The 13430-nt window shown below is 39.2% G+C and overlaps 1 long non-coding RNA gene across 1 annotated transcript; it reads right to left on the bottom strand.

The window, feature by feature from the left end:
- Window positions 1–4368: 4368 nt before the first annotated feature.
- On the bottom strand, window positions 4369–8146 carry LOC110687045. Its single transcript, XR_002504384.1, has 2 exons — window positions 8010–8146; window positions 4369–4607 (listed from the first exon to the last, which is right to left on the bottom strand). It is a non-coding gene; the product is annotated as an uncharacterized LOC110687045 (long non-coding RNA).
- Between the last annotated feature and the right edge of the window lie 5284 nt (window positions 8147–13430).

Here is a 13430-nt window from a genome sequence, read left to right on the forward strand (position 1 = left end):
GATACAACATTTGCTTCACTACCACTATCAACAATTAAGTCACAAACATCTCCATTAACCTTGCATTTGGTTAAAAAGACATTCTCTCTTTGCAAAGGGTTTCTTTCAACCTCAACTTGCATTTGTAAAGCTCTCCTCAAGACTAGGCTGTTTTTTTCGGGGAAACAATCATCACCTTGTTCCTCCTCTTCATTAGAATCATAAGATTCCAAAGGGTCATTTTCAACAACATTCTCGTCCTCTAACTCCTCATCTAGGCTAAAAGGTTGAGCCATAATATTTTTTAGCTCTCTCATGGTTAAAGCTCTAGTATTAGGACAATCCCTCTTATAGTGTCCTCTTCCATGACACTTAAAACACACTATGTCACTCAAGTCCCCGGTTTTGGCAACAGCTTTGCCTTTTTCTTTTGGGTCAAAGGAACTTGGGTTTTTTTTGGTGGAATTTGGAAAAGAAGAGTTTTCTTTTGGTGGATTGAATGGGCGTTTGTATTTTGGCTCAAATGGATTAGAAGGCTTTTTCTTTTTCTTTTGATTATCAAACTTAACAGCAAGTTTGCAAGTTTCATCGAAAGTCAAATTGGGTTGCACTTCTATCTTTTCAAGGATCTCCTTATCTAGACCAGCCATAAACCTCCCTAGTTTCAAATCCTCATTTTCCACTATTTCACAAATAATGGATAATCTTTCAAATTCTTTTATATACTCCTCCACACTACTACTACCTTGTTGCAAGGTACTCCATTTAACATACATGGATTGTTTGTAATTAGAAGGCACAAAACGTTCCCTAAGTTTTTTCCTAAGCTTGGTCCATGTAGAAATACGAGTTTTCCCATTGCTTTCTCGTTTTCTTTGGACTCCTTTCAACCAAGTTTCAGCATACTTGGCTATCTTCACCTTAGCAATCTTGTACTTTTGTTCATCTTCCTCAACGTCTTTGAACTCAAAGTACCTCTCAAGTGATTGCTCCCACTCCAAGTACTTCTCAGGGTCAAGAGTACCATCAAAAAGGTCTACATCCACCTTTAGACTCTTGTCATCATATCTAGGAGGGTTTTGACGCCCATCCCTTTGTTCTTGTGTCAACAAACGAGCCATTAGAGCCATTATATTACCATGTAATTGCTCATTGGTTTCCAAGAGCCTTTGTTGGTTTTCCTCCATAATTCTTAGTCTCCTTTGGTCGACGGTTTCATTTGGGTTTGCTTGATCCATTTGGACAGAAACTTCCCCCTACCTGACGCGCCAAATGATGTGAAAACTAATAGATGAAATTAGTTTAAACAAGTTAATGATTCAAGCTTAAGCAAAGGATTGATTTTAGGTTGGTGTTTAGGTACGTTTATGTAGAATTTAAGTGTAGGCTTGTAAGGATTTCTCACTTAACAAACAACGATATGAAGGCAAGGATTTCTCACTCAACCTACTAAGTTCAAATTGTATGGAAGGATTACTCACTTGACCACTCAATCTCTTCAAGTCTAACTTGGTACAAAACCGGTTATTTCACAAACAAATAATCAGTTTTTAAGTTCAAGCAAAAGCTCTTTTTCATTGATCAAAGTCTGATTACAAACTACCATTACATGCCTTTTATAAGCAACTAAAAGAACTAACAATCATTGCTTAACTTAAAGAAGCAAAAGACTGATTTATTACAACTAGACAAAGAAGCTAAACTTAAGCCTAGAATTACGCCCACATGAGGCAGACTTTTAGGCTTCACATGCCCCTTAACGTCCTTCATTAAACTGATTTAAACTAGCAAAGAAAACAACTACAAGAATTCATCAAAAACCGTTGGGGTAACACTTGTAACCCCCCCTTGATTCAAGCCTCCTTCATTATTCATGCACTGAAGTTTTCTCCTTGAATTCCTCTCCATTCCCACGTCTTTCCAACTGAAATAGCTGTTCAAAAGGCTTCAATTAACGTGCTCTAATGAGCAATTAAGCAAGTCAATCCATGATTAAAACCAAACGGACCATGAGCAGCAAAAGAATCCAAGGTTTGGTCTTCAAATGATTTCGCAAGTATTACTTCTTTGGATGAAACGTAACTTGGACTTGTGCTTGGACTTGAATGAGAATTGTGACTAGGGCTGATAGGACTTTCGTGATTTGCATCATATATAATATTCCATTCACCCATTCACTTCTAAAGTGAATGGCCCCTTGCAATTTTTAAAAACATCACGAGCAATAATACACAACTTGTATCAAAAGGCGGGCACTAGTTACCAACTTAGGTCGTTAATCCGATTAACATTCCTAATCAAAACTAGTCAAGTGTTTATCCAATTATGTGAACTAACGCAATAACGATAAGCATAATTAAAGCTTAACGAGCTCAAAACCGATTAATGAAGCTCCCACTAAATTCCACATCCAACTTAATTAATTTAATCAAATTAAATTTTAATTAAATGAATCGAGTCATTTGTCAAAAAATTTGCAAGTACGTGAAAAACCGAGGTCGAGCCTCGTTTAAACAAAATCGTAAAACCAAGCTAAGTACATAGCTCCCGAGCCAAAGGTTAGGAGCTGCTAGGCTGCCTAGTAAGCTTTGTGTGCGTGGATGGCAGCATGAGCCTAGTAGTGCACTAAGGCAGCAGCAAGCACCATAGCTACACAGTATGCCTAGCATGCTTGCGTGCTGCTGCTGCTGCTAGCAGCGCTCTTTGTGCGCGCTAGCACTCGTAGCAGGTGTTGCTTGGTGTGAGGAGGGTGTGCCTATCGTTGGGGATCCTTCTGCTCTATGCCCATGACCCTTTAAAATCCTAAAAATTTACACTTTTTAGAGTGTGTTAGGATTTGAATTCCTGACTGTTTAGGGGACCTTCAATTAGAGTAAATCCTCTCATTACGCTTTTTTGTAAGAAACTAATAAGGAGTCGCTAATGAGTTTTAGGAAAACTCATAAACCTCGTTCATGCCTTTCTCCCAAGTAGGGTTCAAGGGATATTTAACATGAATCATAAGTTTACCCATGCCCAAATTGGTATACTTGTACCAAAAATGAGTTCGGGAGCGAGGGTACTAAAATAACGTTCCTTTTAGGGAGGAATCGCTATTCTAGCCCAAGTGCGGCCTCTACTAGCTCTTCCTTTTTCACAATTTCATTACCAAACAATATATGCAACGTGATACCTAAAACTAAGTTAGTTGATTTTTTTTACACACGTTAATCACATAAAAATTACATTGCAACGAATTTCGTTATTCTTTGTTATTCAAATTCGTGAAAAGAATAGGAAATAAACAATATTCGCCTTGACTTAAGTGATAAAACAACAATTAATTATTCCAAATCTAGTCTTTAATTAACGCAAGATACTATGTGAAATTAATCAATTAAAGTTTATTTTAGGTGATCAAATAACACTAATTAATTGATTAAAAATTGTTTAATCAAGAAAAGAAAGGTGATATATCTAAGTGCTTGGGAATTTACCACTTTTCCATGCTATATCTTCATTTAGAACACTTATGGACTCCTTGTTCGAGAACCTCCATCGTAAGAACAAACAATTAAAGGGTGAGTATTTAGGACAAGGGGATGATTAGTGCATAAGCTCACAAGTTTCTGCTAACTTTTTAGGTTAATTTATGTGTGTTTCAAAGCTCGTATTAAACCTCTATTTATAGGGAATGGGTGAGTTTAAGGTTTTGAACATTCTGCCGCAGCAAGTGGCTCGCACAACTCAACAGGTTGCACAAGGCTGCTGCGCGCAAGTGATTAAGTCGTGTTGTACTAGGCAGCGCAACCTATGATCTTGCGCGTGGCTTTATGGTAAGATTCGATTCAGTATCACTACTACATTTAAGAGCTAATACAACGGATTTTTTTGTTGTATTAGGTGTCAAAAACCGTTGTATTAAACCTAATACAACGGTTACCAACCGTCACATTTGCAAGGGTTGGATTAGGTCTAATACAACGGTAAAATAGACCTAATTCAACGGATTGAGCAATCCGTTGGATTAGGTAGATACCTAATCCAACGGTTTCTTCAATCCATTGGATTAGGTTCCCTTTTGTTTTTTTGGGAATAATTGGACCTAATCCAACGGATTGATGAATTCGTTGTATTAGGTATCTACCTAATCCAACAGATTTTTTGCCCAATCCGTTGGATTAGGTCCTTTATTTTTTTTTTACATCCGTTGTATTAGCCCCCCCCCCCTTTTTTTTAATACCGTTGTATTAGCCCCCTTTTTTAAAAAAAAAAAAAAAAAAAACCGTTGTATTAGACCCCTTTTTTTTTTCTTTTTGTTTTTTACAACCGTTGTATTAGGTAAATTCTTTTTTTAAATCTATAATAATAAATATAAATTATATTAGTATATTTAGAATTTAAATAAAAAAAGTACATATAATATATCTTCGTTGCATTACAAAATAAACGAAGTACATATAATATATATTCGTTGCATTACAAAAGTAAACGAAGTGTCAATACTAACTAATTATAAATGAAAGTTCACTAGCTAATTAATTAACAAACGTTTAATTTGAAAGCTCTCTAGAAGTTGCAATAGATACATAAAATCAACATTAGTCCTTACTTCATTCATCCCGGGGTAGCTCATCGTCATCAACCACCTAAGTAAAAAAAGTAATGCATAAGCCACAATACCAACAACTATAACAACACCAATTGGGGAAATTAAATAACGCACAACAACACACAAATCAGTCATCAAAGTACAAAATATACAATAAGAGAACAAAAATCAGACATCCTTGGCAAGATATCATAATTTTAACAGTTTTCCACATCCAATGGTAAGTGAAATCAAACAAACAAAAGACATCAGAAGGCTATATCAACAGTTTGAGCTAATGCTATGTTTAAACAGCTCGAAGTTGTTAAATACCAGGAACATATTAATGTAGAATCCTGTAAAGATTTAAGCAATACTTGTATGCAGTATAGTATTTTTACAAGGGCCTCGGCCCCCTTGGGATAAAACAAAGCTTCATCCCAGGCTAAGAATTACTTAGAGAGATTGATTACTTTCTGACAGAAAGAAGTCATATTGAATATTGGAAGATAAATAAAAGGGGAGAGACTGACTATCATCCAAAGATAAAGGTTTTATGAGATTCCTCAGGAATCCAAGTTATCAAAATGGAAACCCACTTCCAGGATTTAATACATCAAAGAGATAAAAATAGAAGTTAAGGCATTTTAGATGTCTCTGCTATAGACTCTAATACCGGCAAGGCCTTTCGAGTGTATGAGCGAAGAGACCGAGGTGGGGGACAACAGGAGGGAACAAGAAGGAACACAACAATTACACACAAGGCTTAGGCAGCCTTGTTAAGCCGTCACTTTTGGAGAAAGAAGGAGAAGTCAGAAACACTTTTGCTCAAGGACACCTTTGCACAGAAAGGACCATTGGATATTGAGCTCTTCCCTAGTAAAGTTGTTGGTTAATTAGTTGTAATTTAGCTATGATGTTTTGTAAGCTTTAGAAGCAACTCCTTGTATTAATAGGAAACCACTCATGTTGGAGGGTCATTGAGAAAATTGTAAACACATTGAGAGAATTGTGGCCTAAAGCTACTAAGAGATTCATGGCCTTAAGTCATGCGTTTGTAATCTGAAATTAGTTATTAATAAATACCAACATTCTCCCTAAAAACATTAATTACACTGTTCAGTCAATTATTAGCAATTAATTTCTTGAGTGAGCCTTGATTTTCTGTTTCAATTGAATTAGAGTCAGAGCAGGGAGGAGTGAGAGTTGCTGCAGCAGGGGTCGGCTAGCTAGTCTCTGACAGTCTCACATGGGAGACAAGATCCAGCATAATGTGATCAGCATACGACATTAATTATCGCACACCTGATTGTTATGCTCGGGGAATGCTAGAGGGAGATAAGGAGTGGAATGATGCAAGTTGTGAGGCTCTATATAGGCAAACTCAGCATAACTACGCCAGCCCCTTCTATAGTAGGCAGGTAGGCAGGTAGGCAAGCAAGCAGGCAATCAGTCAGGCAGGCAGGCAAGCTTTCAGTCAGGCAGGCAAGCAGTCAGTCAGGTAGGTAGGCAAGCAAGCAGGCAGGCAGGCAGGCAAGCTTTCAGTCAGGTAGGCAAGCAGTCAGTCAGGCAGGCAAGTCAAGCAGATTTTCAAACCAATTCATCACTGAAGCTTAAAGATCACCACTGGAAATACCATCAATTTATCAGAGCAATACCAGGCTTATGCAATAAATGCCAACATGTGTGTGTGTGTGTGTGTGTGTTTATGTTGCATGTCAGCTAGGTGAGCTAACCATATCCAATTTGTGAAGATAGAGAAATGTGAGTACAACATAATTAGAATCAAAATACAAATGACAGAAAGCTAGTTTGAATATGTACTTATCAGACAGTAACAAAATTAGATGAAAATCAGACACAAGCATGCAGTAATCAGTTTAGTTGTTCACTTACGCTTAGAAATTCAAATATGCACTTATCATATCCTCTCAAGAGTATGAATCTACAATTACTGAACTAATTTACAAAAAGTGAAGTAGTTTCTCCAAATGGGTCACTTAGTTAGAGAATGGATCACTTAGGTGTAACAACAGCACACAGGGTTGCGGTTAGCTAGCAAATCGATCACTTAGGTGTTGATACTTGCTACAACACAGGGATTCGCAGCACAAATCAATTAGCAGATCATGTTAGTGTGGAGATAACCCATTGTTGCTAGCCTGTTATGATCATAGATATCTGCTCATGCAATCCTCAGGTTTCTAAGAAAAATGGGAAAGAGATATTTGATGTTGACTGAATGCTCTAACTACAACAGAAATGCACCTATCAAGCACCTCCAAATCATCATTCCTCAATTGACAGAAATGTGAGTCTAAATTCAGGTTTTTCCTCCAGAAAAGAAAGTATGTGTCTATGTTAGATGTCGAATTTAAGTCCATCCCATAAAATTACTAAGCACTTAAAAGATAGATGACTTCATATTACAAAATCAACAATGGCAACAACAGCCACTAAGTAGTACCTATTACAGTTTTGATGGGAGTGTGGAGAGGTTTACATTGATACGACTCCACCGGTAAAGGCATACCCTCAGTCGTAATCAAGAAACAAACAGAAACTAAAAAAGAGACTCCACCAAGGTAGTGTTTCAAACAGGTAGTCATGTCTATTTTCTTCTAAACAGGTAGTCATGTCACTCCTAGTTGACATATATTTAGACCCGGAAAAGCACAGCAGCATTGAAATTGCTCTTCACATTATAAAATGGGAATAATGCACCACGAATAGAGAACATCCGTAGCTGCAGGCTGAACATTGCACTGATGCAAAAAAATAACCTTCGAAGCAAATTCTCCACTTCTTTCCACAATACTAATAATTCAGTTCTCCACTTGTTTTCGCTCTTTAACATTTCACTTTAGATGTGGTAGTAGTACTAATAAAAATTGACCAAATTCTCCACTTCTTTCCACAATACTAATAATTCAGTTCTCTGCTTGTTTCCATTCTAAACCCCCAAAACTTACAGAACCTTTCATTTCATTCATTAATTTTTTTGAAGTTTTCAACTTTATTCTAAAAGAAAGAAAAAAAAAAGAAGAAAAGCAAGTATGGCAGTTGTAGAGATGGTAGTTTCAGCAATGTTTAAAGAAGTGTTGGAAAAACTGGTTTCTGAAGGAGTGAAGCAGTTCGCGAAGCTGATTAACAAAGGAAAGAAATCAGCTAACTAAAATTTCACAAAGGACTTTTCATCGGTGACATTCAATGGGAGATAACTAAAATTTCACAACAAAAATCAGCTAACTTCAACAAGTATATTTCAAGTATTCCCAAATAAACCCCCAAAAAAAATTAGGGTTCATAAGTCGAAAAACCACCCCAACAACCACCCTCAAGCAAGCAATCAGCCACATGCAACATTCGAACAAATCAACAAATCTAAATCCAAATATTCGAGCAATCAGCCACATGCAAGGTTCAAACTAAAACTAAATACAAAACAAAATCAACCTACCTCAGATAGAGATTCGAGCACAGCAAAACGAAACGGCGAGGAAGGAGAACGAAGCAACGGCGACGGGTGACGAGGGTTAAATCGGTCGCTACAATCTAACTCTCAATCAAACAATACTTATACGAACACCCTATAACCAAGTACAATGGCAAATAAAGGTTCGGTCCACGATGAACGAGAGTAATTGCAAATCAATCTTAAACCTAAGCTAGTTTGAAATCAATGGAAAATGGTGTTCTAAAATACTACTAATAACATGGAATAAATCAATAAACTAAGACACTAGGGAGAACGGGAATCCGCCTAACCATTGGTAACTAAGCAACAAGGAATCACAGAGACAAACGGGATATGCAAAGACTATAAGTCTGATCAATATCATGTGATAGGAAGACAACGGGCAATACTAAGCTTGGATTTCTCATGCACTTAACATTACTCGATACATAATCAAACCACATTCAATAATGAAATACTCAATTCACAATCTCTTGTTCAAATCAAGAATATCATGCAATCAAATTCAAGATTCTAGGTTAGCTACTCCTATTATAATGAATTAACATGCAATCGCATATAATCAATTTAATCACAATCCGTTTATCAAAATCAATCCTCAATTACATAGTTTACCTAGGCCGGGTTTCATCTCGAAACCCTAGCTAGGAGACTACTCACACATATTCATTATCAAAGCAATAATGAATTCCAAAAGCATAATAGATATAAACATGAATTCTGATTATGGAATAATAAAGCTTGATTAATAAACAAGAATAAATAATACCAATTGTATTGATGCGAATCAATGGAAAAGTTTAGAACTTTGATATCCGTCGTCAATGAATAATACAAAGAATCTTCGCAAATCTTGCTTCAAATCAATCCAAGAAAACTAAAATCTCTAGAAATATCTCTAAGAAAACTAATGAATCTCTAATACTAAGAACGTTCTCCAATAACTCTCTACAAAGGCTCTCAAAACTATCTCTAAAACTGTCTGAGGAATCCTCTTAAAGTAGGGCCTTATATACGTCTTCTAATGCGGAGAAGTCAAGCGCGCAGTTAACCCTGGATCAGCACGGCCGTGCTGTATTTGGCACGGCCGTGCTAGCTTGTCAGTAAGTAAACCGGATTTCTTCTTCAAATTGGCACGACCGTGCTATATATGGCACGACCGTGCAGCTTCCTGGCACAGCCGTGCTAAAAATGACACGGTCGTGCAGCTTCCTGGCACGGCCGTGCTAAAAATGACACGGCCATGCTGAATATGCTCTAGCACGGGGCTCATACTGAAGCTGACACGGGCACGGGCAACATCTGGCACGGCCGTGCTAATGGCCTGCACGGCCGTGCGGGTGCGTGGATACTGACACGGCCGTGCTATTGGCTTGCACGGCCGTGCTGCTTTGCCTGGGGTTGCTTGCTTATAGGCCAGCACGGGTGTGCCTATGGTAACACGGCCGTGCTGCCTGTGCTATGTAATCAATGCACGGCACTTGAACTTCCTTAACTCCTCGGACTCCGGTCAAGGCTAGCTCGGTTACGCATCAAGGGCTCGGGATCCGATTAAACTCGGTTGATATTACCTGAAAACACATCAAAAACAAACCGAAAACCCGTGAAGCACGTAATATGGGGAACGTAAGCATAACAAGGTAATAATCAGCCAAAGCGGCCCCAAATACATCCAAAATCATCCTAAAATATGCTCTAAAGCGCGCCCTAAAGTACGCTTGTCAAAACCCCCCAAGCTACACTTTTGCTAGTCCTCGAGCAAAAACCAAGGGAAACACACACAAGATCAAATAAACTATGCCATTGCGAACAAATCAAATTAAGCACGGAATGAAATCAATGGATCCTACTTAGAACAACCATGCACGGAAGGAAAACTCACTCAAACAAGCAACGAGACACACAATCCAAGATATCGTTGATCAAATGCGAACAAGACCTAAACCAAGCATAGAGAACAAAGAAATCATGCTTCCCTCTAAACCCGACCAAACCGGCCACGTCCTTCCCTTTTGCTTCAAATCACCACCCTAATTGGCCCCTCGTGATTCCTCGAAGGAACCGGAAGAAGTGATGTTTTGAGGAAATAACAATGGTATCCCGACATCTCGATTACGCATAATCTTTCCATAGGGTTGAAAGGTATCTCCCTCCACCGTTTGAGAACCGAACACCTCTAAAGTCTAAGGGTCTTAAAGGGTTGTAATGTATTGGCAATGGGTAAGGTAGGTGAAAACAATTTAAAAAAGTGGGGTTAATTCCTAAATGAAGCGCAAGAATCACAATTCTCAAAAACATTAGTTCAAAAGATGTAATTCTTTTTCCACAATCTCATTGATTCACATTCTTACACATCCCAAATTATCCATATAATACACACTCAAACGACCTCTTTCAAACTTCAAAACTTTATTTATGTGTCCTTGCCTTTTTCACAATTCGGACGACTTTTCTCTTCTTCTTTTTTCTTTTTAAATTCTTTTTTTTTTCTTCCTTTTTTTTATTGATGGCAAAATGACTTTCACATTACATATTTACAATTAGGCTCACTTTCACACCTTCTCAAACCAACTATCAAACTTTATTTCTTGATTAGTAAACAATAAGCTCAACAAACCTATCTAGGTAAACGCTTCACAACTAAGGGTTGGTAAAACATTGGCCATCGGGTTTGTAACACGGTTAACCAAGAATGGAATTAAAGCTCAACATGGTTAGCAAGTAAGATGATGTAAAAAGAAAATCAATTTGTTACAAAACAAAAGGAACAAAATAAGAAAAATGAAAAAGGTGCCCTCTTCCTCCCTTAAAAGTGTCAAGTCGGTCTCGGGAGCTACTAGTCAACACAAAGATCGAAAAATGCGTAATCAAGGATCCAAATATGCCACTCAACAAGAATGATGAAGGCTAGAACAAATAAACCTCACGGGATCTAACAAATAAAGCAACTACCAATCAAGGGGGTCAAATCCACAACCGGGAAGCGACTCCATCTTACCACAACCCAAAGGCATAGAGTTTCACATGACAAAAGTGTTCTATTTCTACCCTTCGCCTAGACTCGTCCACATTGATCAACAATAGACTCGAACTGTGTATTCATCATTGGCTTAAGTGGAAATAGACATTCCATACACATTCATTCACATTTCGAATCCAACATGAACAATATTCCAAAATTTTGCAATTAGACAAGTTTATTATGATCCAAAAACATAGGAAAAGACTACGAGGCATATCATATAAGCTAAACCACACATCCTCATAGCAGAAGCTTTTCCTATCTAACACAAACATATGTACAACTAAGCCAACTGAATAAGTTGAAAGGCACATAACGAGGCATAAAAATCACATAAAATCCCAATCGACAAACAAGTGATCGAATGATATCAACATCAACGATCCCAGGTTCCTTAGAACCGATCAAACATCCTCGAACCATTCAACTTCTTCCTAAACTAAACTATCCTAAGCACACAAAAAAAAGGAAAAGATCTCACCAAATTTGCTTCCCGGGAGCTCCAATTAACGCCCATAGCATCGTTCTTCAAACTCATGTCGCGTCTCGAATGTTCCCAATCTGCAAAAAGGAAAGACATACTAGCAAACAAGTTAAGGTTAGTCTAGGAAAGCAGTAAGTCTTTTTTTTTTTTTTTTGAATGAATACAAGTAAGACCCCCCCCCCCATGCTAGAATCAAACATTGTCCTCAATGTTTATACATCAAGGACTTACAATAGTAAGGAGAGGGAGGTAACAAAAGGGAAAGGGAAAGGGATCACGAGCTAGGCCCGCCCGGGCCATAAGGGAAACAAGAGGCCATATCATCAACACTCCTCTTCAGGTTTCTGAAGGCGGAGGTCATATCCTCGTTCGACCGGCGCCAATCCGCTACCTCGAGCTTCAAATCTTCCATTCCTTGGCGGAGCCAGGCGAAGTCTTGCGCCGGGATCTGCTGGGCCGCATCCGGGCCACCCTCCTCGTCATCATCATCAGCATCGTCACCTCCTTGGCCCCCGTGGGCCTGCTCATCCCCTGGTGAGGCTGGGGATTGCGGTCTACATACTCCGTGCCTCCATCCTCGTGCCAGGCGAAGTCGGGGTCGAAGATCCAGTTGTCTTTGTTGTAAACCACCGTCCTCTCGGGATCGGGCAAGTAGGCGTATGGCTTGCCTGCTACGAGCCACAAATAGCAATCCGGCTGGGATGTCCCTTCAAGCCACTGCATGGCTCTCAAGGTGTGCATATCAAGCCTCGTAGTGCCTGGGATAGCCTGCAATTCAGAAAAATCAATCCCATTATATTGCGCAAGAATGGTGATCATGCCACCGATAGTAATATCACCCCTACCCCGGGCTACACCGTCGAGGTGGTCTAGTAACCACGCTCCCATGTCTAGACGCCCGTCCCCACGGGTGAGGTGCCAAATAAACTGTAACTCCCTAATGGAGACGACACCCGAACTATCTCCTCTAGCAAAGATAGTAGAGGAGAAGGTCCTGTGGGACAACCGAAAGGCGGGATTGACGATGGAAGTCGCCTTATCCCTACGGGGATCTCTATCCATTTTCCCCGTGATTTGCCGCCAAAACAACCCGGAGTTGTAGTGTTTTGAGTGGCCATCCTTAGGACCATTTTTCAGGTCGGATGTCCACCCAAAGGCGGCATTAACTTGGGCCACCGACATTTGAATGGTGCCCGAGTTCATTAGTTGAAAGGACAAGTACCGGGGTGAGTTATTCTCATCCCGATGCACGTACAAAGAAGACAAAAATTTGAGGGTAAGCCTCTTGTAAGTGAGAGCATGCATGGTAAGGAAAGAATCAAAGTTGGTAAATGAAAATAGTTGAACCATGTCGCTTTCGATCCCTAGAGCCCTAGCGGCTAAAGGGTCGTAGAACTTGGTAGGCCGGATCGGTCGGTGGGATACTCCTACAAATTTTTCCAAAAAGGACGGGTTATTAAAAACAATACCCATGGTGTCCACCGTGGGTGGAACCATGGATGAGGATGCATCGTCCCGACCCGGTCTCCTAGTCGATGTCTTTGTTCTAGGCAGGTTTGATTCAAGAAATTAAGCACAATATACCAATTAACAAGCAAGAAACTATCCTAGCATGCAATGTACTACCCTAACACTACTAGTTCACCCAAACTTGCAACAATAAAGCATAATTCAACAACAAATATTCAATAAAACGAATGAAATTGGACAAAAATTGCGAAAATCAATGAGTTTAAGAACGAATTCACCGAGGACTCCGCAAAGTGAAGTTGTGGCGAGCTCAAAGAGGGCCGAATTTTGCGTCCAATCACTTGAAAAATGCTCCAATGCAAGGAGGGTGTCGAGATCTTGAAAGAAGAATATGGGGAATTAGGGTTTGATTTTTGGAATTGAGGGA

Source organism: Chenopodium quinoa, unplaced genomic scaffold, assembly GCF_001683475.1.
Source record: "Chenopodium quinoa cultivar QQ74 unplaced genomic scaffold, ASM168347v1, whole genome shotgun sequence".
In the NCBI taxonomy this organism is placed as follows: domain Eukaryota; kingdom Viridiplantae; phylum Streptophyta; class Magnoliopsida; order Caryophyllales; family Amaranthaceae; genus Chenopodium; species Chenopodium quinoa.